Source organism: Mastomys coucha, unplaced genomic scaffold, assembly GCF_008632895.1.
Source record: "Mastomys coucha isolate ucsf_1 unplaced genomic scaffold, UCSF_Mcou_1 pScaffold16, whole genome shotgun sequence".
Classification (NCBI taxonomy): Eukaryota; Metazoa; Chordata; class Mammalia; order Rodentia; family Muridae; genus Mastomys; species Mastomys coucha.
In genome coordinates, this window is record NW_022196898.1 from 93,573,160 (window position 1) to 93,599,247 (window position 26,088).

The 26,088-nt window shown below is 45.6% G+C and overlaps 1 protein-coding gene across 1 annotated transcript in view; it reads left to right on the forward strand.

Moving 5' to 3' along the window:
- Positions 1-19,160: 19,160 nt before the first annotated feature.
- Positions 19,161-26,088, forward strand: part of Lpar3 (lysophosphatidic acid receptor 3) — a 71,741-nt gene continuing 64,813 nt past the window's right edge. Inside the window, exon 1 of the mRNA XM_031375762.1 lies at positions 19,161-19,361. The gene's annotated coding sequence lies outside the window, so the exon portion shown is untranslated. The remainder of the gene's footprint in view (positions 19,362-26,088) is intronic.

Sequence of the window (26,088 nt, forward strand, 5' to 3'; positions counted from 1 at the left end):
AAAATGAACCTTGTCTAAAAAACACCAAACCAAACCAAGCCAAAGCACTATTATAACTAACTAAATAACTAAATAACTAAATAACAAAAGGCCTTGGGTTCCACCATCTTTCATGTCTTCACAAACTATGGGACTGACTGTGAGCTGCCTTTAATCTGATCACAGTGGAGCCTGGTCTCAGGGTTGGGGATGTCAGGGCCCAGGCTCTTCAGGCAACTGAAAACATGATGCTCTCCAGGGCCCCAGGCCCACTCTCTTTCAAGGCAGGGCATCCTTTTCAGGCTTTCTATTTCATCCCCTTGGCAGAGAATAAAGGGTTGTTTGCCCTCTGAACTCCAACCAGTGTGTCCACTCCCATGTGACATTCAAGCTCATGCAGTGAATGGAGACTTTAGGGATCCGCAGCCTCCACGGCCTTCTCTCCAGTGCCCCTGGAGCCACTTTTGATTTGAAGGACTTGTGGAATGATCAAACAAGCCCATGTCTTAGAGAGAAGGGAACATCAGCTCTGGAAGACCTAAACTAAATCCCCAAATGAACTCTCAGTCTGTTAAAGAATCACTGCATCTCATGGCTGTTCTGCGTGGGACTACACCAAATGCTGCCACAGACAAGTGTGCAGAAAGCAAGGGGCAATGAATGCTTCCTGGGCCATCAGTCTCTGCCAGTGAGCTAGGGAGGTAGAGAGAACATGGGCCCTGTCACACCCTTGCATAATAAGGACAGCAGAAGCCTGACTTCTTAAAGACCCTGGGGAGCTGTTGGCTACGGTGAATGGGGGGAGACGATTTATTAGTGTGATATATATTTTCTACTTTCTGACGATACATAAATTATCCCCTGAGCCATGCATGATACATATGGTTTAAAGGGAATTTTAAATGAAAGCCTTTCCCCGCTGCATCACCAATTGCCCAACAGCAGTAGTAAATTACTCATCCCCTGTTGCCTGTGGGTTGTGGCCATTACTCTCTCCTCCAGGTTGAGCTGATGTCCCCCAAGAGGCATGTGTGCTCTGACAGAGTGGATTTATGTCTTCACGGTGAGCACTGCACACAAGGTTCCAGAGGAGAGCATTACTAACCTTCTGGTCCTTTCCCTGTGCATGTGTCACACTGTGCATATTATCCATGATGACAGGGCAGGACATTTGGTCCTGCCTCTTGGTTTGCCTTTCTGGAGGACATCAGACATTAGAGTGCCGCTATCAATATTTAATCTCCTCCCACTGTGAGATTTAAAGATAGACTTGACTAACAAGCATGGGTGTTTCCTAAGTGGCACGAAGGGGAGGGAGAAGGAAACATTATTAATTTTGGATAACACTAGATAATTACAGGGCGTGGGATGGCAAATGATGATGTCATTAAGAATCATGAATTCAACACTTACATGTTAAACTTTAGGACTGCACTGTGCACCGAGATCACTGTCTTGTTGACCTGAGTTGGTGTCTAGGAGAGCAAGGGTGGTTTTCAGGCACAAGATCTTGCCAAGATGCCCCAGGAGAGCAGAGAGGCCCTTCCTGTGCCTCCCCTGAAATGTAAATGGAGGGTGGGGAAGGCGAGACAAGCTGAGAGTTGAGACACAGGGGACACCCCTTTTGGCAGGTAAGGAAAGGGAATGAGAAAGGCCTGGACCTCTGAAACAGAACTTAGTCAATTAGGAAATGCATGTGTTAGGACAGAAGATAGGTCAGGCATTAGGGAAAATTACAGAAGACCAGATTGGAGAAGTGGAGGGCAGAGGGCTTTGTGAAATGAACCATGAGAGACTATAGACTGGAGAGCCAAGTGACTCAATGACTTGGGGTACAGAGAGACAGGCAGGGAAGCCTGTTCCTACTATTTCTACTCGGGGGGGGGGGAGAGAGAGAGAGAGACAGACAGACAGACAGACAGACAGACAGCCTGTTATTAAGTGCAGTGACATGCACAGGAGAAAATTGTCTGCACAAGAACATATGTGTTTTTTTCTTCCTTTCTTTTCTCCCTTCTTTCCTCCCTCCTTCCTTCCTTCTTTCCTTTCTTTCTCTCTTTTTTCTCTTTCCTTCTTTCTTTCTCTCTTTTTTCTCTCCTTCTTTCTCTCTTTCCTTCTTTCTTTCCTTTTTAAGGCCTACCCGCACACACTGCACTTTTCTTCCTGAGAAGGCTTTTCTGCTGCCGTGTCTGAGGCTTCCTGCCCTCAGGCTGCTCACCTGGAAGGAAGGTCTCGTTTTTTGTAACATCTGGCGCTAAGGAGCAGCTGTGTCCTGACAGACAGGTCGGTCGTGTGTCTTTCTAGCCTGGGACTGGTTCTCTTCCTAGAGACGGTTGAGGAGAAGCCCCTCTGCGAGACTTTGTTTTGGCATCACCCTCTCCACCCGCCCAACACTCACACACCCTGAAACTCCCTGACCCTGGCCTGCAGCAGTTCTCTGTGACAGGAGGTGGGTGTTCTCTCTGACAGAGGAGCCTGATCTCCTGACCGTTTCCTGGAAGTGAATGTGGGATCCCACCACCAACCAAGAAGCTTTGCAACTGATGCCTGCTGGGAGGGGCGTTTCTCCAATGGAGTGTCACTGGGTCTAAGAACCACATCCACCCCCCTTGCCTTAACCCAAGTTCCCCCCCTCACAGTCCACACCAGCCTCAGTGACAGACTTCCTCCTAGATCTTCTCTCTTGAAGGTCAGGTTCCTGGAAAAGTGTTTAAGGCTTCGGAAGAGCGGATAAATGAAGCGGTGGGTATATCTGCTGGCTCCTCTACTAGATCTTTGTCTCCTTGCATAAGTGGTTCCACAGGACTTTGGAAAGAATAACCACAAGGAGATGGGGCCTCAGGCTGATGAGGGATGTTGGGGTGTGGGGGGTAGCAGATAGGAACCCTTACCCTTCCCCCATCCTTTTCTTTAGGCCTTTAAGGTGGCCTTGACTGTAGACTTTAGGCAAGATGCTCTGTCAACACGTGCACACTTATGTGAGACAAAGGAGCCACATTTACTTTCTGTATTAAAAATGAAGAAGCCAGAGGCTGGTGAGGCGTCCCTGCTTGCCGTGCAGGAGTAAGGACCTGACTGAGTTCATGTCTTCAGCACGCACATAAAAACTTCAGTGTTACACCTGTGATCCCAGCGGCATAAATGTGGAGCCAACCCCTAGAGCCTCCAGCCAGGCAGCCCAGCCAAGTCAGTGAGATCCAGCTTCGGGAGCAGACCCTGTCTCAAAAAATAAGTTAGATAAAAGAAGACATCATGTCAACCTCTGGCACGTACAGGTATGCATGAACGTGCAGGCACATTATGCACATATGCACATAGTCATATGAACAGGCACATGTGCTGGATGAGTAGCTCCTGCACGTGTTCACACACCCACGTGAGCACACACAATGAAGGAACTCCAAAGGACAAACCCTATAGATACACATTTGCACTCTTTTGTTTGTTTGTTTGCTTGTTTGTTTCCAGGAGTAATAGTGTGTTTCACAGTAATTGGCCGAGAAGACAGCTCACCAGCCCTGAAGTGGCCTGAGCTAGCCTTCAGGGCTGTACAAAAGGAGGACGGGCTATTCAGAGGACTCTGCACTTAGAACCTTTCAACCACAAACATTCCAGATGGGTTACAGAGTACAATGGAGTGGGGGGAGGGGAAAGGGGGAGGAGAGAGGGAGAGAGGGGGAGGGAAGAGGGAGAGAGGGGGAGGAGAGAGGGAGGAGGGAGAGGGGGAGAGGACAAATGAACAACCGTGGGAATCTTGAAGGACTTCCTGGGTTCAAGACTACAAGAGACGGTTTTAAAAACCAGATAGACTGACTATGTAAGGCAAAGCAGAACAACAAAATCCTTCATAAAATGGGGAATGGAAATAAAACTTTAAAAGTTCAACAGATGAAAGCAACTGAAACACTGTAGCATTTCGACTGCACCGGCGTCCTTGTCCTTGCATTTGCAGGGATTTTTAGGCAGCCTGGCTGTGGCAGACGGTGGTTACTGTCTCTCACTCATATGCCTTATTAGGTTCCTGGAGAGACTCAGGGACAAGCCCTTTGGTTTTATTTTACTGTTTGAGACAGGGTATATTCTGTAGCTCAGGTTGGCTTGGAGCTCACTATATAGCTCAGGCTGCTCGCAAACTCACAGCAACCTTCCTGACTCAGTCTCTAAGGGCTGCGGTGACAAGGTGTGGGCCACCAATGCTCAGGCATCATACATTTTTAGACACTACGTTTGACTGACTTGCTACCACCTACATGTTTTATTGCTATTTGACACACTAAGCGCAAGGAAAAGTATCAAAATGCCCAAAGCCAGGAATGGCAACAGTGTATCTATATCACAGGGCCGGCAGCAGTGGAGAGAGGCAGACACGGGGTCTCCCTGGCCAGATACTCTAGCCAATTGGTAAGCTCAAGGCCCAGTGAGAGACTCTTCAAAATCTTAATAAAGGAAGACGCTGCATGTTGACCTCTGACCTATCCACGCACACACAGCCAGCAAAACTTCTTTTACTGGAGCAAGACCACTGAGCAGGTGGGAAGGGTGTTTTCAAACCTGAGGGTTCTGATACCCGACTCCTCTCCTCCCTTCGCCTTCAGCTTTCTGCCTCTGTGGGGAGATGGAATAGCAGCACACCCGGGAGCTTGCTCTGTGGGAGGTAGGACTTCTGCTCTCAAACAACAACTTGTTAAGTTTTTGACCTCATGTGCTGCTGGTGCTGCTGGGTAGCTGAAGATCGCTCCTTACCTTTAAGGGGGACTCAAGGCCCTTAGAAGCTCCCAGCCTAAGGCTCAGGCGCTTGGTGATTTAGGTATGTTGGGAGGTTCCTCCTGGTCTTTGGAATTCTTATCTGTAGGACACAGATAATAAAATGGAGAGGGCAGAGAGGCCCAGCAAAGTGTTCAGGGTCACACAGGGGTCACTGCTGGTACTGGGTAAGACCCAGGAGGCCCATCTGAAGAGCCACAATGTTCTCAGGTCAATGGACTGTCTAGAAGAAGTGACATGTCGGGTGAACTGAGATAAGGCTTGAAGAGGTGAGGTTGATTTAGCTCAAGAATTGTGGGAAGCAGAAAATGCCCTCTGATGCACACAGCATCCTTACTAGCCCACTTTCTTCGCCCTAATATGGTTTACACATTATGTGGTGAGGCAAACCATCGCTCCCAACCCTGCAAAATAAACCAGCCTGTCAGTTCTGGCTAATGGATCAAAAGCCGAATGTGCTGCACAATTACAGCTTACTCCTTAAAAAAAGAAAAAATGCTGCTGGGGTTGGGGGTGGAAGATAGCACAAAGCCCTGCCCCTCCTTGAAGATTCCTGCCAGTTAATGGTTCTGGGGAGGAGACATTTTCTTCAATGGTGTAGGGATTGATAAGCTGCTCACACTTCCTTAAGGAACTGTGATGAAGTTTGTTGGTTCACAGAAAAACAGTAACAAGAAGAATCTAGGGTATTTGAGGAAGCGAAGGAGAACTAATTGGGTACCTCAGTGGGAGCTGGGAGGAGACTGGAGAGTAAATAGGATCAAAATACATTGTATACACATAAGAAAACGTTACACCCAAGCCCATTACTATGGATGATTGGTATACGCTAGCAAGAAACTTAAAACTTTACATCCTCCAGGATGATGTTTCCGGAGTGAACAATAGTGAGTCACCAAATGAGAGTGAAGAAGATGGTGGCTCCACCAGAAGAACTGGACTCAGTTTCTCTTTCTTGCCCCTGGCTTCGAGCGTCTTAACTGTGCTCCACCTCTGATGACATCAGTTCCTGTCCATGCCTCCCTGTGAAGGCTTCTTAGAAGGCTGTGCCACAGGACCTCTCTCTCCAATTTGCAGACTGAACACTCTGAGATAAGGGTGTCTGTATGAAAAGGAGCATGATGTGAGTGTCATACCTGCAAAGCTTAGTGCTCCATGATGTGAGTGTCATACCCACAAGGCTTAGTGCTCCATGATGTGAGTGTCATACCCGCAAGGCTTAGTGCTCCATACTGTGTATCTTTCCTGAGCTCCACATTAACCCCTCGTCTTGTCAGGCTGCAGTGGTCAGGTTCAGGGTCTTTCACATTGACACTTGCTTTTATCTTGTCAAATCTACAACCCAATATTATCTCTTGCTCCCATAGTTCTCTGTACAACTTTCTTTTCCCCTTAAGTTCAAAATTCACCTCAGGGCCACCATTAACTTTAGGTGTCTATTTCTTTGGTCTCCTTTAATCCAAGATAGCTCTTCAGTCTTTATTATTATTGTTGTTGTTGTTGTTGTTAATATTATTATTATTCATTGCAGAGAGATGTAATGGCTGGTTGTTGGTTCACATATATGGCAACTTTAATCTCATCGGTTGATTTTTGCCTGTGATTAGCTTGAAGCTATGCAGCTTGGGCAGGATTCCCTGAAACACCTCGGTGTCCTTCCCAGGGTGACCATCCAATGCTACAGCTCTTTGTTGTGACGTTCCTTTTCTTCATCTTACTGACATGAAGTCAAGTTTCCCTTGGTGGCCTTCTGGTCACAGGTAGACAGGGTTCAGCTCTCCTTATATGATCAATTCCCTTCTATTGAGGTCAGGATCCAGCCAGGCTAGACCAACTCCCCACTGACTCTCTAAGGCAATCAGCTAACGACTGGTTAGCACTGCAATTTATAGCTTGCTTAAAAAGTATTCAGTTCATTCATTATTTTTCAGTTGTTTTGTTTCAGATTCATGCAACCTACCTCAAGAATTCAGGATCACCTATATAACACTTAAGGATGAAATGCCGCGAGACAAGGAAGAGTCAATGGGGTCATGTTTACCAGAATTGTAAAAATTCATCGCTAAGAAAAAAATTAAAATTTCATACACGTACACAACAGAATGTTATCACATCCATCCCCAATACCATCTCTAACTGTCCCACGTTTCCCCCACAACACACCCCTGTCCCAACTTCATGTCCTTTTGATGTTGTTGTTATTTATCTACTGAGTCTAATGACGTTGCAGCAGGTGCCTTGGTGAAGGCTCAGAGAGCTGGGAAGTGTGCTGTGAACTGATGTCTTATAGGTGTAGCCTGGCCATCACAGACAGGAACTCACAGCATCTGCAGGTAGTTACCTGCATAAGATGAAGCCAGGCAAGGTTCCAGGATGAATAGAAGAGGAGCTTAACCCTTACTGAGGAGCTATCAGCTGTCATAGCTGCTAGGGGAGGGCGGACCATTCTTTTTTTAAGGGTGTGGCCACTGGAAAGTTGCCTATGCCCCAGAGAATGAATGAACATTCTTGGTCAGAGAAACCTCTTCTTCTCCTTCTCCTTTTCCTTCTCCTTCTTTTTGTTCCTCCTCCTCTTCCTCCTCCTCTTTTCCTTCTCCTTCTTCTTATTCCTCCTCCTATTCTTCCTCCTCCTCCTCTTCTTCTCCTTCTTCTTATTCCTCCTCCTCTTCCTCCTCCTCCTCCTCCTCCTCTTCTTCCTCTTCTTCTTCTTCTTCTTCTTCTTCTTCTTCTTCTTCTTCTTCTTCTTCTTCTTCTTCTTCTTCTCCTCCTCCTCCTCCTCCTCCTCCTCCTCCTCCTCTTCTTCTTCTTCTTCTTCTTCTTCTTCTTCTTCTTCTTCTTCTTCTCCTCCTCCTCCTCCTCTTCCTCCTCTCCCTCCATCTCCCTCACCCTCCTCTTACTTTTCTTCTTTCCCTTCCCTTCCTTCCTCTTCTCCTCCTCCTCCCCTCTCTATTCCTTTTCTTCCTCTTCTTCTTCCTCTTCTCCTTCTTTTCTTCTTCCTCTTCCCTTTCTTCTTCCTCCTCCTCCTTTTCCTCTTCCCTCTCCTCCTCCTCCTTATCCCAGCAGGCAGTAGTCAATGCATAAACTTATAGGTGGCCAAATTGCTGAGACCAAGGGACCCTGAATGCTCAGCCCCAGTCACCCCCACCTCCACCCTGTCGGGACTCAAGGACCATGGAGGAAGTGTAGATGGGAAAACATTTATTTACACTAAGTACCTAGGCTATTTTCCTCCTCCATGACTCTCGGCTTGTGGGCATGTTCACTGATAGAAAAGGGAGTGGAGAGAACATTGCACTTCACCATTGTTTGCTTTTATTTGAATACATAGATGTCAGCAGTCTTGCTGTTAAAAGTTCGACAAGACACATGATCCCAGGTAACTGAGAGTTCACCAGCACGGTTAAGAAATGGTGGTTTTTAATGCTGCCAATCCATCACAGAGGCACAACACAACTTAAATAGAATCTCACACTCACGGAGCACTCAAAGATTTTTAAAGCGCTTTCCTGTGCACTATTTAGTCTTATCCTCACAGTAACATTGTGCTGGGTAGAGCATGTGTCACCTTTATCTCATATGTGGGGGATCTCCTCATCCACAGAAGGAGGAGGGAAAAAAGCAAACTGATGTGAATGAGGATTATAAAAGACATGTCAGAAAGCTAGGACTAGGGTTTTCAGCTCCTCAATCTCCCGTTCTGGTATGCCTGAAATCCAGATTTATTTTGTGTAATATTTAACACTTACTATCATTGTTTATACACTGGAATCAATGCCCCCAGCCTGCAGAGAGTGAACCCCTACCTTAATCTAAATTCCTTTAGCTGCTTTTTGCATTGTGTGTAGCAAATGGAACAACACAAGACTGAACAGGAGCGATTTGTCTTGACATTGCTTAAAGATAAGGGACTTTACACCTGGTAGATTGTCACCAGGTTCATTAACAAGAGAGAGGAAGGGGCTGGGCTTAGTGGTCTTAGAACTGATTATTTGAGAGGTGGGACAGGAATTCTTTCTTAAAGGGTGAGAAGTGGGTTTCGGAGTAATGATTTTATAGGCAGAAGGATGCTTTTCGGGAGAGCCCCTTCTTGTACAATTAATTTCCTTCACAAACATGGTGATTTTCTTGATCTCAAACAACACCTTTTGCTGTATAGGCTATTTCATTTGGTATCAGTTACAGAAACTTTCTATGGTTAACATTTGCTTAGCATTAATTTTATTATAATTCGAGTATATCTCATTGAAATAGCTGTAGCTGGACTTTTTTGTTTTGTGTGCTAACTACTTACCTATCTACTTATTTATTTGTGTGTGTGTTCGTGTGCATGTGTGCAAGCATGTGAGTGTGAGTGCATGCATGCGAGTGTGTGTGTTTGCCTATGTGTACATGTGTGTGCATGTGTGTTTTGCTTTTTTGTGTTTCTATTCCTGTGTCATTTCTTTTAGACCTCACTCAACCCACTCATTTTTTTTCCTTGACTTAGAAAACTTTAAAGTTAATCAGTTCTTCAAGCACTGGAGACCTTGGACCCTTAGTCCAGGTCGTTCTCCTTCTTACTGACTCTCCATTACACGCTTTTCTTGTCCAATGTTTTAGGGACTTTTTTTCCTTCCCCCATTATCATTTTTGCTAATCATCTGCTGCAAACAGTGTGGACTCACATCTGCTCACCACTTAACCTCAAGGAAAATATTCTCTGTAGACCACTTCTTCTTTGGGGATTCATTTCCTTCCTTTCTTTACTTTTTTTTTAAATTGAGGTTTGGTCTTCAATAATAAAAAAAAAAAAACCATAACCTCAGTTTGCAACACTTCTTTGGGTAGAAATTAAATTCTGGCTTGCTTAGTATTTTTCTTCAACACTGTTGGGATGATACTTCATTTTCTCCTGGCCTCCACTGCTGCTGAGAAGTCTTTGATCTGCTCAGCTAATCTGTCTTTTCTCATCCCTTGCTAATTTTGTTTGTTCATCTTTAAAACTTCAATTTGTGAATATGGATGTGTTTGCTCAGTGTAATTGCTTGAGCTAGTCAAACTTCTTGAATCTGGAAATCCACCTCAGTTCCAGTTTGGAAAAATACCTAATCATGACTTTTTGAAGACATTTCCCTCTGGCTATCTAGCCAGGCTACACTGTATGACAGACTACAGACACAAGCACAAAGTCTTCTCATACTCATTTCCATCTGTCTAGATCTCCTTCTCACGTGTGCCCCTCTTTTCTGCTGATGTGTAATGAATTCCTCTAGACAGACCTTCCAGGTCCTTCAGTCTATCTCTAGCTATTTAAAAACTCGAGTGTTTTGCTACATGGTTCAACAAGGCAGAGTTTCACTTCTACTTTTTTTTTTCATAATGCCTCTTTCCTTTTCAACATTTTCCTAAAATGTCAACTTCTTAAAGAAGGTGAACTCAAATATGATATGAGCAGAAAAGAAAGCAAATCTCAGGTTGCTCACTGGAATCCAATGCCTTTTCCAGTGAAAACTTGACAGCCCCTACTCATGCTCTAACCCTCACTAGGCGACCGGGCATCTCGTGATTCGTCTTAGACACCAGATGTGTCTTATTTGGGATTCGTCTTAGACACCAGATGTGTCTTATGTGGGAACTGTAATGCGCTGCCTATTCTGATCATCACATTTCCAGTTTTCACTCAACCTTAAAATTTCTCTCATCCTAATGCCTGCATCTTCCCAGCGAGGAAGTCTAAGAGGCATCTGGAAGCTTGAAGCTTCATGTTCTTGCCTGACTCTGTAGCCAACATCGTGACACAGTGTTGTTTTCTATACAGTTTATATTCAAGGACCATGCGATTGAGGTTCAAAAGATAATGGCAAAGGTTTCATGATGTTATAAGTGAGTTACCTGCCATTTTGTGCTGGTCACAGGCCTAGGACTATAGTTTGAACACTCCTGAAGGAAGTTAGGGAACAGAAGAAGGGTTTATTCTGTGTGTTTTGACCTGACTTTGACCTTTGGTCCCAAACATTCAGTTGATGAGCCTTTCTCTCTAAGATGCTTTTCTGGACTTTTCATTTACCTTCCTCATCTCAGGATCAAACTATTTGCAGTTTTCCTCTGAGGATAATGACTCATTTGTAGTGAGCTTTTCACCCTTCCCTATTCACTCTGGCTTTGTGCGGTACTTCCTTATGGGCCACTTGGTCCTGAAGAAGGACCCTGCAGCAATGTCTCTTTCAAACTGCTTCAGGTTGCTTCATGGAAGCACTAATCATTGTGCTGCCCCAAGTGATAGAACACTGATAACGGCTTAACTGCTGACTTCTGTTTCAGATGAACCAACGAAGGACAGCTAGGATGGTTTCTACAGCACATTCACATCAGTCTGCTGTTATTATTCAAATTACATAAGAATATTAAATGTTAATTTGGCCAGGATCCATCAGTTGCCACTGAAAAAAAAAAAATCCACCCCAGAGACAAGAATGTCAGGATCATGTTACAACTTTCTGTTGCAAAACAAGGGAAAACACTGAGTACATAGAATGCAGAAAACTCTGGCAGGGTTTATTTACAAGTACGTCCTTTCTCTTTTTTAGGTTTACCAGGATAAATATTTGCACAGCTGAAAGTGTTGCTAGTATCAGGTTCTTGTTCACTGCCCCGGGCAAGGCAGATATCGAGTCATGGCTTGAGCAGGGGGCTAGGGAGTAGACGGCTTATTGTATAAGATATATCTTACTTTTGTTCGGGCATGGTCTCACTTTTGAAGCTTGTCGATGTCAGATAGATCATTCTTTCTTAAAATTTCCTGGTGCGACACAGACCCTTCTTAGGCTGAAAATGTAGGCAGGCAAATGCAACACTACATTTCTACAGAAATGTATCTCTTATTTCTGTCACTGACATAATTTTACTTTGTCCTTCTCAAGGCAAGCTAGAGAGAGTGCAGCAGTTCCATCCAGTAGTCTCCAGTCGGTGCTGTTCAAGTGCCCAAGTGACTTTGTAGTGTGTAGGAGTTGACAAGCAGCATTGGGGTGTGAAGGATGCATTCCCTTCATTCTTCTGTGGCTCCATTCCTCCTTCATGTCTTTGGCTCCTGGTTCCTGTTCCCATTGCAACCACTGGTGGTGATTTACTGGGTCTTTATTGACCCCAGACAACTGCCTTAAGTGCTATTTTCTATCCCTCCTGGGACCCACAGAAAGCCTAGGCAGTGGGCAGGTCTCTCCTGGGTCTAGTTTGCCTATGTTGCCAGTTCCTGTAGTGCTGTGCGATGAAACACACAATCAGAAGGCGTCCCAGGGCACGCCTCACACTGTCATTTAAGATACTTTTGGAAGGTATGGCGCACCTATTTGTCTAAGTCAGGAGGTACTCGACTGTGCTGGGATGACCAGTGCTTCCCAAATCTTAGTAGCTGAGGGAGAACCCGGTTCTAAGCCCTATGGGTTCCGTGGCCTCTTCGTTGGGTTAAGGGAAGAGAATAAACTGAACCTTGTGCAGGTTAGTAAAGCTCACCTCCACCCCGCTCTATGCCACACAAGTCAGATGGGGAGGCTTCACAGAAACGCTCAGAGAATGTGTTAAAACACAATCCACCACGTGACTTTTGTGTTCTCAAATTTAAGGGGAGTTCTCAGTCTCTTAGATAATCGGCAAGGAAGTGTTACTGGTCCCATGCCCATAGGTTTGATGATTTTTTTCCCCGTGTTTCTTCCCCACATCAAAATTCTCTTCCCCAGTGAAGGAAACTGTCTGGGTTCTAGGGAAGATGGCTTGATCATCTTCTTTCTATCATGGATGAAAGCCATGGTCTTTGAAGCCCTGGAGAACTTAATTTTGCAAACCACAGACCTTGTTTTGTTCAAGATTTTTCTTCCTTCTGGAATCGGGAGCAAACTCCCTGTAACTTAGCAGCTGTGGGTAGATGTGTTTGTTTTTTTCTGCTTTTTTCTTTCCAAGGTTTGTTGTTCAATTGTTGCCGTTGCTTGTCGTGTTTTTCTTTGGCTGGTGGGCTGAGAAGTCCTGGGGCAGCAAAAGACAGCCAATCAAAGGAAACCACAGATGCGATGCGAGTTCGTCCTCATTGGGAAGCGCTGAGGAGGCTGCAAAGACAAAGCCTCAGGCCAGTCTGAGCGAATCTCTGAAGTAAGCTTCTCTCGGTGGTAATGGATTGCATGGGGCCCGGCCAGAGGCCAGAGCATCTCTGAAGCATGCTTCCCTCGGTGGTAGCGCATCATCATCGCTTGTCCACCTGTCGCCTCCGTCGACCAATCTGCAGCGATCTTTCCTTTGGGGTTACACGGTAGAGTGTTTGTCAAACACAGGTGTTCTGTGCTAATACTCAAGGGTCACTAATGTGAAGCGGCACGTAACACAGAAGGTCATCTTAGGGTCTTGTTTCATCAACAATTTAAAATTCAACAAGCCGTCGCATCTTCATTTGACTGTTTCTCTTTTAATATATTATTTCTATAAAGTGTTTGGTTCTGCCCTGACACTTCATCTATTTGAAAAGGAGCGATTGTATTTTTACAGAGTTCACCACTCTTGCATGGCTTTTGTTGGGGGAGAACTAAAGAAAAAAATTATCTATATCATCCAGAAAGAGCAAGAAAGGATTCCAGCTTGAGGAACCAATGGGTTCATTAGGGTCACAGGAACAAGCATGACTAAAAAGCAGCTTTACTGGGAAGTCCCCTGGGTAAGAGATGGGCAGCTATGCCACAGGAACCCCCCTCCCCCAGCCAATCATTTACTTTTTGTATTATATGTGTAAACCTTAGGGAAAGGAGGGCCTCAGACAGATCTCATACAGGCTGGGGAGCCCCAGGGATCTTGTGAGCTCCCTTCTTCTTTCCACAAAGGTTTATCAGGGGTCCAGCCCCATGGTCTCATGGGTGCGTCATGAGAGTGTTGACAGCTGCTGATTAGAGTACAACTCTCTGGAAACATCTAAGTGTGTGTGTGTGTGTGTGTGTGTATGTGTGTATGTGTGTGTGCCTGTGTGTGCGTGTATGTGTGTGTGTGTATGTGTGTGTGTCTGTGTGTGAGTGTATGTGTGTGTGTCTGTGTGTGTGTATGTGTGTGCATGTATGTGTGCGTGTATGTGTGTGTGTGTCTGTGTGTGTATGTGTGTATGTGTGTGTATGTGTGTGTGTATGTGTGTGTGTGTGTGTGTACAGGTATTTAAGAAGTAACACACACACATATATGCAATCCCATCTCTGAATAATATCAGTTCACACAAATAGGACATTGATTTACAGTACTCATTCATATGAAAAATCACATGACAAAAGCAAACAAAATTGATTGTATAGTTCTGTATTCTGTTTTTTATTAAAACACATTAAGTCATAAATATATTCTCTTCGTTATCTGTTCTAGGAAAGGTGATTTTTATGTCTGAATTAGTATTAGTCCATTTGGTTGATGATTGAAAATACATATTGAGCCGGGCTGTGGTGGCGCACGCTTTTAATCTCAGCACTTGGGAGGCAGAGGCAGGAGGATTTCTGAGTTCGATGCCAGCCTGGTCTACAGAGTGAGTTCCAGGACAGCCAGGGCTACACAGAGAAACCCTCTCTCAAAAAAACCAAAAACAAAAACAAAAAACAAAAACAAAAACAAAAAACAACATACTGAATAGTTTTCCACTAAAGTTTTGATTTGATATGTGTGTTTATGGCATGAAATGTTACATATATATTAAAATCTTCATGGGTTTGTAGTGGTGGTCATTGTAGTAGGCTAACTTTCAAATGTTAAATCACCCAGTAAAACAGCACTGGATATTCTTAAGTTTCTTGATATGTTCCATTTCCCTCTTATGTAGACCTCATGAGTTATAGCAGTATTCCATTATTATCTTATACACATATGTATATAAAAGTTGTCAGTGAAACAATGCTTTTTTACCACTTCTAGCCCTCTTTTTTGTGATTACTGAATTTCTGTGTTTACTTAAACACAAAACTATTTATTTTCCATTTTATTTTTGTGCGTCTGTAAAGGAGAAGTTAAAGCCTTGGTTAAAGTGTTCACACCTCAGCTTCTCCATTCTCCTGAGGGAGTTTACAGTTCCCTGTGCCCATTGATCGACTGGCACCAGTTCTCTGTGCCCATTGATCAACTGGCACCACCAGAAGCCTTAGAATAGATACAACCTTAAGAACAACAACAACAAAAAAAACTCCCAGAACATCTGCCTGTCCCCAACTTCCATTCTTAAGATGGGTAGACTGTGGCCATGGAGGCCCAGTGCTGCTTGAGACACTGTTGGGGAGTCACACCTCAGTTAAACATGGCCCCTAAAATGAGTGCAAATCACCTCACCCACCAGAATCATCCAGCTAATTTGTATCCCACCAGCAATGCATAGAATTATACATTCCCTTTAAGTCTTAGTCAATACTGGGAACCTTCACTTAAAAACAAACAAAAAACATCTTGGAAATTTTTACAGTATTTACCATGGCTAGAAAAAGCCAGCCTAGGCATCCATCAGCAGGTAAATGGATAAGGGAATATGGTAGCTCCACACAGCACAATGGGAGTTCATTCAGCTGCAAAGAAAATCAAAAGCATGACTCCTGCCCCAAACCAGGTGAAGCTGGAAATTATGCTAAGCAAAGTCTCTCATACATAGAAAGACAAATACCACATATATTCTCTCATGTGTGGATTCTAGATTTTAGTCTTTATGTATGAAATGTGTGGAGGTAAAGGTCATGGGTGTCTACATGACAAGGAAGCAGGATGGGGAATACCAGGCAAGAAGGGGGGCAGTTGGGGGCGGGGTGTAGGGAAACAAGGCAGGGATGTGTGAGAGGGGCCTGAAGAAAGTGCGGATGAACACCTGTAATACAGCTCGTTCGCTTACATGCGACTTAAAAGCAGCTTCCGAGTAGTGGCTTATTTGAGTTTATACTTCTTTTACAATTAGACCTGTTAAAAAAGTTACCATATTTTTGGCCACTTTTATTCCAATTGTTAGTTTACTTGGCTAATGTTCTGTTTTTATATTAAATTTTCACCTATTAGCATTTCTTTGGGGCTGCTGAGATGGCTCAAGTTAAGAGCACTTGCTGATCTTCCAGAGGATCCAAGTTCAGTTCTCAGAACAGGATCTCCAATGTTTGGAATCTCAGCTCTAAGGAATAGATGCCTTCTGCCCTTCATGGGCACACACTCACACACACACACACACACTCACACACACATATACACATAAAAAAAAAAATGAAATCTTTGAAAAACATTGTTGAGGCTAGCGAAAGGGCTTGACTGTGAAACGCACTCTCTGCTCTTGCAAAGGACCCCAGTATGGTTCCTAGCACCCACGCGGGGCAGATCACAAATGCTTGAAATTCCAGCTCCAGGAGAATCGATCCTTCTAGGCTCCACAGGTGCCTGTGTTCGTGTGTGTACATCTGCACACACATACAGAACACACATACACACACACTCACACACATGCACACGCACGCGCGCGCGCACACACACACACACATGCACACACATGCAGCAGTCAACGAAAAACTTTCAGGAGTTCCCTCATGCCTTTCAACAGACACCACAGGAAGGCGCTGATCTCTCAGCTGCCGTCTGCTGTTGACAGCTTTCTCTCCTACTCTTCAGTTGACTCTTGTTTTAGAGTATGAAATTATGTTTGTTACACACAGAACTTTTAGCAGGTAGTAAAATCAATGGCTATGTCTTGGGATGTTTTACCGTTTTGAACAAGTTCTCCCTAAACTTAAAAAGCAAATAAATATTAATATTTTCCTATTTCATGACTATTTTGACAACACATTATTTATTAAACATTTGCATTTATCTGTATTTATGTACATGTGTCTGTATTTATTGATGTGACTTGCATGCAGGTGCCCAGGTAGACAAGAAGAGGGAACTGGATCCGGAGTTGGAGTCACGGTGACTGTCAACCATTTCACAGAAGTCCTGGGAACCAAGCAGTGGCCCTCTGGAAGAGCAGAGAGCGCTCTTAACTGCCGACACACCTTTTGCCCCTGCTAAATTCATTCTTTATGCATGTGAACCTTACTGTGGTAAAGATCTCATCCCTGCCCCATCAGTGACTTGTACTAACATCAGGATTATCTCACTATTGTTGATGTAAGATGATGGCCTTTTCAGATATAAATAACTTTATATTCAACATGACCTGTGAGTAGATGATTCTCTTTAAAGAAGTTATTATTTCCTTGAGATTTTTTGTATGATATGTTATGATCGTATTTACTCCTCTCCCTTAACCCCTCCCAGATCCATGCTCCTCTCCCCACCTATCCAACTTTGTGTCCTCGTTTTTTTGTTCTTTTTACATCACCCAAGTCCAGTTTGTGCTCTCCACACATTCTCAGGTGTGTGGCCCTGTATTGGGCATGGTTGATTGCCAGGGGCTACAGAAAAAAGATCCCCTCTCCCTTCCATTTGCAGTCCATGCCAAGACCTCCTCTCCCAGGGGCAGGACTTTGTGCCTCCCTCCCCACACGTGGAGGGTACCACTTACTTCTCTCCCTTGATGCCCTCCCATTTTTTTTTTTTTTTCATATTTGTAAGCTGCTGGAGGCAGCCTCATTGCTAATTAGTCCTGGGTGGCGAATTTCAACACAGCCTCAGTTCTGATTGTTCCCAAAATGAAGGGCGTGTGAATTCTTGTCTGTACAGTTGCAGGTCCAAGAGCTGATGGAGGTGTACAGGCCTCTTTCCACAAACCAGGCAGGAAACTCATTCTTGGATCCTGTGTTACCTCTCCCTAAGGCGATTCGCCGTTGTTTTTGTTCGTTTGTTCTTTTATTTACTTTTTAACGTATCTTGTAGCACTTACATTATAACACGAAGACAGGTGGGGTGCAGTGGGGGCACAGTTCCTTCAAGGCTGCAGTCTGATCCCCCCTTCCTTTGCGAAACGACGTTGTAACTGCTGTAACTCCTTGCTTTCCTAAGAATATAAGAACACAAGGAGGCTGGCTGTTCCGTGAGTGTTTGTTTAAAAGGTTTTTGGATGACCCTGCAGTCAGAGGTCATCTCTGAGCTTGCCGTCTGTGATACTAGTTTTCATTTGTTTTTACTAAGCGGTACTAATTGTAATTTGGTTTTAGTTATAAAAATATTTGGTAAAGAAGTGAGACATCCTTGATCCATCGAGGGCTAAAAGAAGATAACCCTTAAATTTCTTTTTTTTTTTTTTAAGATTTATTTATTTTATTTATATCAGTACACTGTAGCTGTCTTCAGACACAGCAGAAGAGAGCATCAGATCCCTTTACAGATGGTTGTGAGCCACCATGTGGTTGCTGGGAATTGAACTCAGGATCTCTGGAAGAGCAGTCAGTGCTCTTAACTGCTGAGCCATCTCTCCAGTCCAAACCCTTAAATTTCATCTCAAGAGTTATGTGCATGTGTGTGTGTGTGTGTGCGCGCGCATCAGAGGTTGACCTCCAGTGTCTTCCTCAATTGCTTTCCACCCGGTTTCTAGCAGAACCCGGAGCTCATCCGTGGGCTAGACAGGCTACCCAGCAAACCCCAGGGATAGTCCTGTTTCCACCTTTCCAGCGTGGGGCTTGTGGGTAGGTGCAGCCATGATGGCTCATGGTGGCTGAGGATCAAACTCAATCTGAACTTGTGCACTTTACCAACTGAGCCATCAATGGCACAGAGAAGGATCCCACTGAATGCACATGATTGAATGGATGGCGAAGTACTTCCGAACCCACACTCTACGTTTCCCTAGTGTCCGAGGCTGCCTGGGAATGACTTTTCACTTCACAGTATCTTCTCCTAAGCTTACCAGGAAGGCCCACCTTCCAGCATGCTGGGACCCGGAACCTGGTTTTTAGGGCAGAGAAGCCTTCGCACTTGCTTTCCTTTCCATGGCCTTTACCAAAGGTGGGTCAGTTTTGAAACCGTTCCCTGCGGGAGGCCAAAACAACTCCCAGGAGAAGCTTAAACAGGCTTTGCTTCCTGTTGTAACAGAAAGGTGACTGTTCTTGGCCTCTGGGGTTGCCTGAACTCTAGGGCAGCTTTGGGGTTCAGGCTTTAGGGTATCAGGTTCGGTCCTGGCTGAGAGCCTGCCTCCCACAGGTAGGGATATGCTTCCCAGCAGACACTCAAAACAGGTATCATAGAGAGAGGGCAGAGCAATGCGTTTCCGTCCGGGTGTCCTTCTGAGGTATGGCTCTCTGTGTAGGGCCCCTAGATGCTACTGTCCCCTTAGGAAACCTTAGGTACCCTTTAGGAGCTGGCCACCCATGGGCACCAGGTCCCCAGCCAAGCTTCTGCAGGGCGCCTCCCTGGACCGTGGGCCCTCTGCGGATCCGAGCCTGGCCGGCGGGGGGCGCGCTCCCGTGGGAACTGGCAGACGCACGGGACGGGCGGGCTGGCGGGCTGGCGGGCGGGCGGGACCGGGCCGCCCTCCACCTCTCCACCCCCTCGCCCTAGCAGAGTGAGTCCCGGCGCGTCGCCGCGGACGCTGGAGAGCAGGCGCTCGGCTCTGCCTGCTCCGCGTCCTCCGCTGCTGGCTGGCCGGAGCCCGCTCGCCCCGTCGCGCTCCCCCGAGGGCATGCGCCAGCGGCGGGACGCTCGGCTCCCGGGCTCGGCGGCGCGGACGAGTGACAGCGGTGAGTGCGGTGCGCGGCGCGGGATGGGGGTTCCCGGAGCCTCTGCCGGCCGGGGCTTTTGGAGGGTTCTCTGGTTTCCAATCCATTTCTCCAAACTCCCAGAGCGGAACTTTCTCCGCGGTGTGTGGCGTACCCTGCCCTTTCCCACTTCGTGTTTCCCTAGAGCCCAAAGCAATGCAGATGCTAAAGCCCTATGGCATCGGCCTTGGCTGCGGACTGATGGGCCCGGGAGCACCGAAGCCCAGCTCCATCGCGCCACGCTTTGCAGGGGCGCTTCTTTCCAAACTCTGGGAAGTTGCATGGTGATGGGAAACGGGTTCTCCCCCAGAACCCTGGGAGGTGACATTTTCCACCGTGCAGTTTCACCGGTGTGGCCGTCTGTTGGCTCAAGCCGAGTGCGTGCCTCTCAAGATTTGGAAAATAGTTACCATACCCAGCTCCAACGCTATCAGAGTTGTGCGGGATGCGCCAAAGGTCCCCCGGATCTCCCACACCACGGGCCACAACGGTGCTTTGTTTTGTAGCAGTTTCTTCATTGCCTTCTCTGTGCGAGTTGAGGCTATCAGAAACTGCTTAGGATTTTCTCAGGCTTGTGATCTGAGGACGGGCTGAATATTGGAAACAATTTAGTTTTATTAATGAGCTCATGGACATGGCCCTCCAAAGCACTTAGAGGTTAATTTGTAAATGGGATGATTTTCCCTAAATGCTTCATAATTTGCGCCTGTCATTGAAGTTTTCTCCTGCCTAACTCCTGGTCTTGGAATGTCACATTAGCATTAGCAGGGCTCCTTCTTGTAATTTGTAAGTCTGAGGACAAAGTGAATGTTAGACCCAGACAGACTCCTTTTTGCAAGTGGGTGAAAGTTGAGCGCATGCCGGGTTCTTTTCTTAATGCCCCGCTTTGAATTGCTGAAGAGAGTTCTTGGGATTCACTCTGTACCAATAGTCGCTTATCCAGTTACTGTGAGCTCTGGGTTCACATCCATGACGTGATTGGAGTCCAGTGGACACATGATTAGAATTCCCCTCTCGGATCCCACCAGAAGGGACTCAGTCAGAACAGCTTTTGCTCAGTTAATACTGTTTGTCTAAGCAAACTAAGCCATTCTTAAAAAACTCTAACCAGCAAATGCTTCCTGTTAGGAGGGGTCCCACACCCTGAGATCCTGTGACCCTGGATATCTAATCGTGGGACAATGCTTGCGCTGCCTGTCACTACCATATAGGTAGTGAAATAGATCGTTTAGGACATTTTTTTTCCTATTAATATTTTTTATTCTTTAGTATTCAAAACCTTGATGCTTTTCTTTGATCTAGAGAGGAATACCATGCTTCTCTATCTTGCTGAACGCATTCAGCAAGGGCAAATCTTTGTATCAGATTAGCTCTACCTTGGTCTGGCTGGTCGATCCTTCCTCCTAAGGATCAGTGTCTCTCATAACTTAAGCCACCCTCTTACTTCTTTAAGATGCTTAATAAAAACGTATTTACATACATTTTCATTCATGAAGACATTAAATGTGAGATGATTTTTCAGGTAGCTCCCTCTGAACTTGAGATGTACACTGGTAATGTCTGCCTTCCCCCCCAATCTCTCTCTGTCTCTGTCTGTCTGTCTCTGTCTGTCTCTGTCTCTCTGAAAGTCCAACACTCATGCCCAAGGGTGGGGTGGACTGCTTCTTCCCTAAGCTCCCCATCTTCCTCCTAAGGATCAGCGTCTCTCATAACTTAAGCCACCCTCTTGCTTCTTTGGGCTGGGCCAAGGGGTAAATCATTCTAACTTGAGTGTGAATTGATATAACTCAGATGACCCATTAGCCAGTCCGCTTGGCATCTATATTAGTTCAGCTGCTTTCTGGCTTGTGATAGGCCCAAGGGGCGTAAGGGGTTAAGTCTGATTGTAACCTTTTAAATGACTCAGACCAGACTCGTGGTATTATTAAGGTGGGATACGAGGAAGACCAAGGCTTTCCAGCCAGTCCGGCTTTGTAATCTTAGGCACATTGTTTTTACTTCCCTAGGCCTTAATTTGCTCATCTGTAAAACTGAAGATTACACTCAACTCCCAAGATTAAAAGAGAAGACAGGAGGGCTCCCTCATACACAGAGAGTGCCAAGATCACGGTTGCCCTTTCCCTCCTAAGCATTAATGACCTGACGCTCACATAAACCCAGCCACGATTGTCCATTGTTCCAGTTAGAGTGTGTTGAGGTTCCAATCCACGGGTGACTTAAGCACCCACACTTCTCTCGTGTGCTGCCCGCCTTCCTGGAAGAGGACCTTGGATTATTTCCTTTTTTCTTCACTGCTGTGACCACAGGCTTGACAGAAAGTTATGGGGTGGAGATTTATGTTGTCTTATGATTTGAGAGCGTAGCCCATTATGGTAAATAGTATCAGGAACAGGGATGCTTGCTGACACTGGGGAATCGGGACACGGGGGTGGGGGGAGAAACACTGCTATAAACCTCAAGGGTCCTCCCTCGGAAAACGCGCTTCCTCCCACTAGGCCTTGTCCCCTATAGCCCCAGTACCTATGGGAGACATTTCATCTCTAACCTACAACAGGCCTGCCCGTGTCTGTCTAGTGCTCTCTCTAGGCACCAAGCCTCTCGGTCCTGATGACGTATCATCCTTACCTTGGGTGAGAGGAGGTGGTGAAGATGGGGCGTTATTGCCATAACCACCTAACACTGAGGTTCTCAACCTGTGGGTCACGACCCTGTTGGATGGTTGAGTGACCCTTTTACAGAGATCACCTAAGACCTTCTGCATATCAGACATTTACATTGTAATTTATAATAGCAAAATCACAGTTACAAAGTAGCAATGAAAACAACTTTATGTTTGTGGGTCACCATAGCATGAGGAACTTTATTAAAGGGCTGCAGCACTAGGAAGGCTGAGAAGCACCAGTCTAGAGCACGTGCTTTGTCCATGATGGGCTAGAGGTGTTTGGAATATGAGAGGCCTAGGTTCTTATGGCAGCCTCAGCACATCTGTGGGATCTACGATTTTAAATATACGACTTGTCATTTTTTTTAGTTGGTCTGGTCATTTGTATGATGGGGACTATTATTGCTTGTCCATTTACATACATGGGTTAGTGATAGGTCCTGTTAAGTCCTATGTACGAGCATTGCACTCTGAGAGGGGCCTTATAACTAGGGAATTAAAGAGGCAGGGCATCCAGATGTGGACCATTCCAGGCAGATTCACTCATGATATTCCTGTGGGTATCTTCAGAATCAAGTGGACATTATTGCCCTCTCTCCCCTGGCCTCTCCTGTTCCTTGAGGTCGCAATTAGATTTCAGTTTGGGAATTGTAAGCAGAGCTTAAGAAACTGCCCTGCATAGGAAGTTAATTGCTGAACCGAGGTTACCTAACCATACACAAGGGGAGGCACAGAGCAAAGTTCCAGGACTCTTTAAAGTGAAAGAGCATCTCTTACCTCAGTTCATGATGGATGAACCCCAGGAGCTAGCTACCCTCTTAAAGCCAGGAAGAGAATGGGAACAGAAGTTTAGACAGGGTAGACATGGCTCCAGGCCCTGCATCATCCTCTCTGTCACACCCTGTGACATCCTGATGCCTTGAGTTTTTAAGGCTACTATCACTCTGCAGAGTGATAGCAGGGCCAGAGGCCAGTTCTTGGAGATTCATTCTTTCAGTCAGAAAGACTTCACATAACCAGGAGCCAGGATAATAGTTTTGCCTAAGGGAAAGAAAGGTTCCTACATCCCAGGTTGTAGCCACCTCCTCATCACGGTCCTCCAGGTCTAGATCTTCTTCTTTATTCCCCTTTCTGGTTTGTCTGTGTAACTCCTGCCCCCTAACTTGTCCTGTTTGCCTACGCTTTGTCCCCTGACTACTGCTATCACCCCCATTCTCACAGGTCTTATCTCCCCTCGTCAGAAGCGACAGGCTGTATGCTACCCACCAGAACAGCCAGCCTCATTCTTTCCTAAGATTGTGAGGCAGGCTCTCTGTTTGCTCATCCACCAGCCTTGAATCTCTATTGTTTCTGAGACACTAGGATGGGTTCTTCGAGCCCCAGCTTTGAATCAGCCGTGTGCTGACTTGTGGAGTTACAGAGGGATGTCTTGGCCAGTGGCAGGGAAATGGAACATGGATGTCATATAGCTGTGAATAAGCATGCAGAGTTGCCCAAAGGCTGTTCCAAGCAAATGTACAGCCTTAGTAAAAGAAGTGAAAGTGTTTCATGAGTGAAACTTTAAGGCAATCCCTTGGCCTCGCTTCAAGACTCAAGTCTTGACTGCTAGTGCAAGTGTTGAAACATAAAGCTCCATTCTCGGCCTCTTAAAACAGAGGGTGCGTGTAGCCATGTTTTCTCCTCTCTGGGATAGTGACCTTGATCACCACTTTATTTTGTGTCTGCCAGGTCGCCCCACCTTAAACCAGCCTGTTTTCATTTCTGAGTTTATTATTGCCTGATTGGGAAGGATTCTAGACTCTTGCTGATGGGCTGTCCCTCACTGACCGTCCGCATTGTGCCGATGGCTCCTACAAGAGTCAGTCATGTCTGTGAGGGCTGCCAGGCGTGATTCATCCTTCCCACCACGTCTCCATGAGTAAGTTGGCATTCTCCTGTGAGGAGGAATTCGCCTTCTCAGCTTGCACTCACTTACAGTAGGAAACACTCAGGAGACTCCCTTTGTATTCATTACTTTGAAATCTTATGTTTGTGTTTATCTTGATCTTTATATTGCACTCGCTGGACATTCTGTGCTGCTTGACCCTGCATTTTTGTCATTTATTGAACCTTATTTCCTTCCTTCCTTCCCTTTCCTTCCTCCCTTCTTTTCTTTTTTTCCTTTTTGCCACAATATGTTCCCGGTCCATCTTGTACTTTCTCTAAACTAGTCTGTCCTTTCTTTTAGTAGATAATGTGATTTTCTTCTTTTAAAACTGTGTATATTTAAGGTTTTGATATGATGTCTTGGTTTACTTATCTCAATGCACATAGACATCATTAAATGATGTCTATCATTAAGCAAGCTAACATACCTTCATCTCATAGACTTATATTTGTGAGGTGTGTGTGTGTGCATGTGTACATATGTGTGAAAAGCACCTAAAATCTGCCTTCTTGGCAAATTACCCCTACATATTACAAAGTTAGGGAGGATAGCCCTCAGCAGTGCCCTACAGGTCGGAGGCCGTGGGCATGGGGAGGTACAAAGTGGCTGGATGTCAGGGGAATGAGCCTAGTGATACAATGTGCAATGGGAGATGAGTCAGAAGACACTGACATATGCAAAGCCTGTGTGCCCCTTGTTGCCTGACCTGTGATGGTTTCTATAAGTCTCTGAAGACAGAGCTGGGAAGTAAACACACCACACACACACACACACACACACACACACACACACACTGTGTGTACCTCAATATTTGGCTGCATACTATAAATGACAGTTGTAATGTAAGACCCAAGAAGAATCTTCTTTTTCCCTTGTCTATGTGTGCAGAGCTTCTCCGGCAATTGGAGACTTGATTTCTGTTATCACCAATGTTTCTTCTTGTGTGCCCAGAGCCACCAGTCTCCCTGCCATGAAGGCCCCCACCCCGGCTACTCTGCAGCCACCTGCTTTCCTGGCTCTGCGGCTCTTTGTGCTGACCTACGTGGCTCGTGTGCTGCATCCTTAGTCACTGACGGTATCTCTAAATGTCTTGGGGTTTCTTTGGGACAAGGATGGAAATGGCCCTGGCTGAAGCTTTCTGCTCTCTCTAACGAGCTTTCTGAGGGAATTTGTAGCCTTATAAATGTCTTTGCATGGGCAGGGAAGAGAGGAATCATCCAGTGATCCCTAGGAGTCCCTAGGAACCTGTATACCACACGCCTGCGGCTCTCCACAAATTCAGATCCCAGGGTCAACCAGAGGAAAGCCAAAGAAGGCAGAAAGTTACATTTCCACGGAGAGCCCCCAGGAGTTTTCCGGTTCATTTCTACTTTAATTTATCCTTGTCAGATAACTGAAGTCTCTTGCCTCGTAAAAGTTAATCATTCATTGTACTGGACATATGTAAACTCTCCTCCGAGCTTGCTCTGAAGTAGGAACAGTAACTAATTACTAATGTCTTCTGTAATGGGTTTAATTTCATTTTGACATTTCCATTTTGTCAAAAGAGCTTTTCCCTGAGAAACTCTGGGCAAATTTTTAAGGAAAAGATGCACTTATAAAATTGATCTTTTGGTTTTTTTTTTTTAAATTACAACCAGATCATATTTCTTCTGGAATCAATAAAAAGCTTGTGGAAGGCATTAACATCATTATAGAGAACAATTCTGCGTTTTCTATTTTTTTATATGAAGAGAAAATTGGCTAAAACAAGAGACTTTGAGAGTTAGTACTGTGAAAAGGGCCAGAAAGTGGGGAGCCGGTCAGAGTGAATTAGTGCCCCATTTGTAGCCTGTCCCTCGAACCAGCATCTCCCAGTATGATCAGAAGGGAAGGGACAGGAACTCAGTGAAAGATGGTGCATTCTGATAAGCAGCTCCAGTGCTGTGACAGAAGAGGTCAGCAAAAGCTTGAATTTGGTGTCCCGTTAGCCATGCAGTAACTAGGAGTGTCACAGGTTGAAATGCCTCTGATACACCCTACCCACCAAGCACCATCTCTTAGTGACATAGTACACTGTGGAGCACAGATTTCACAGATAGCTGGAAGCCATGTGAACTGCCTGGCCATGGGAGAGGCCA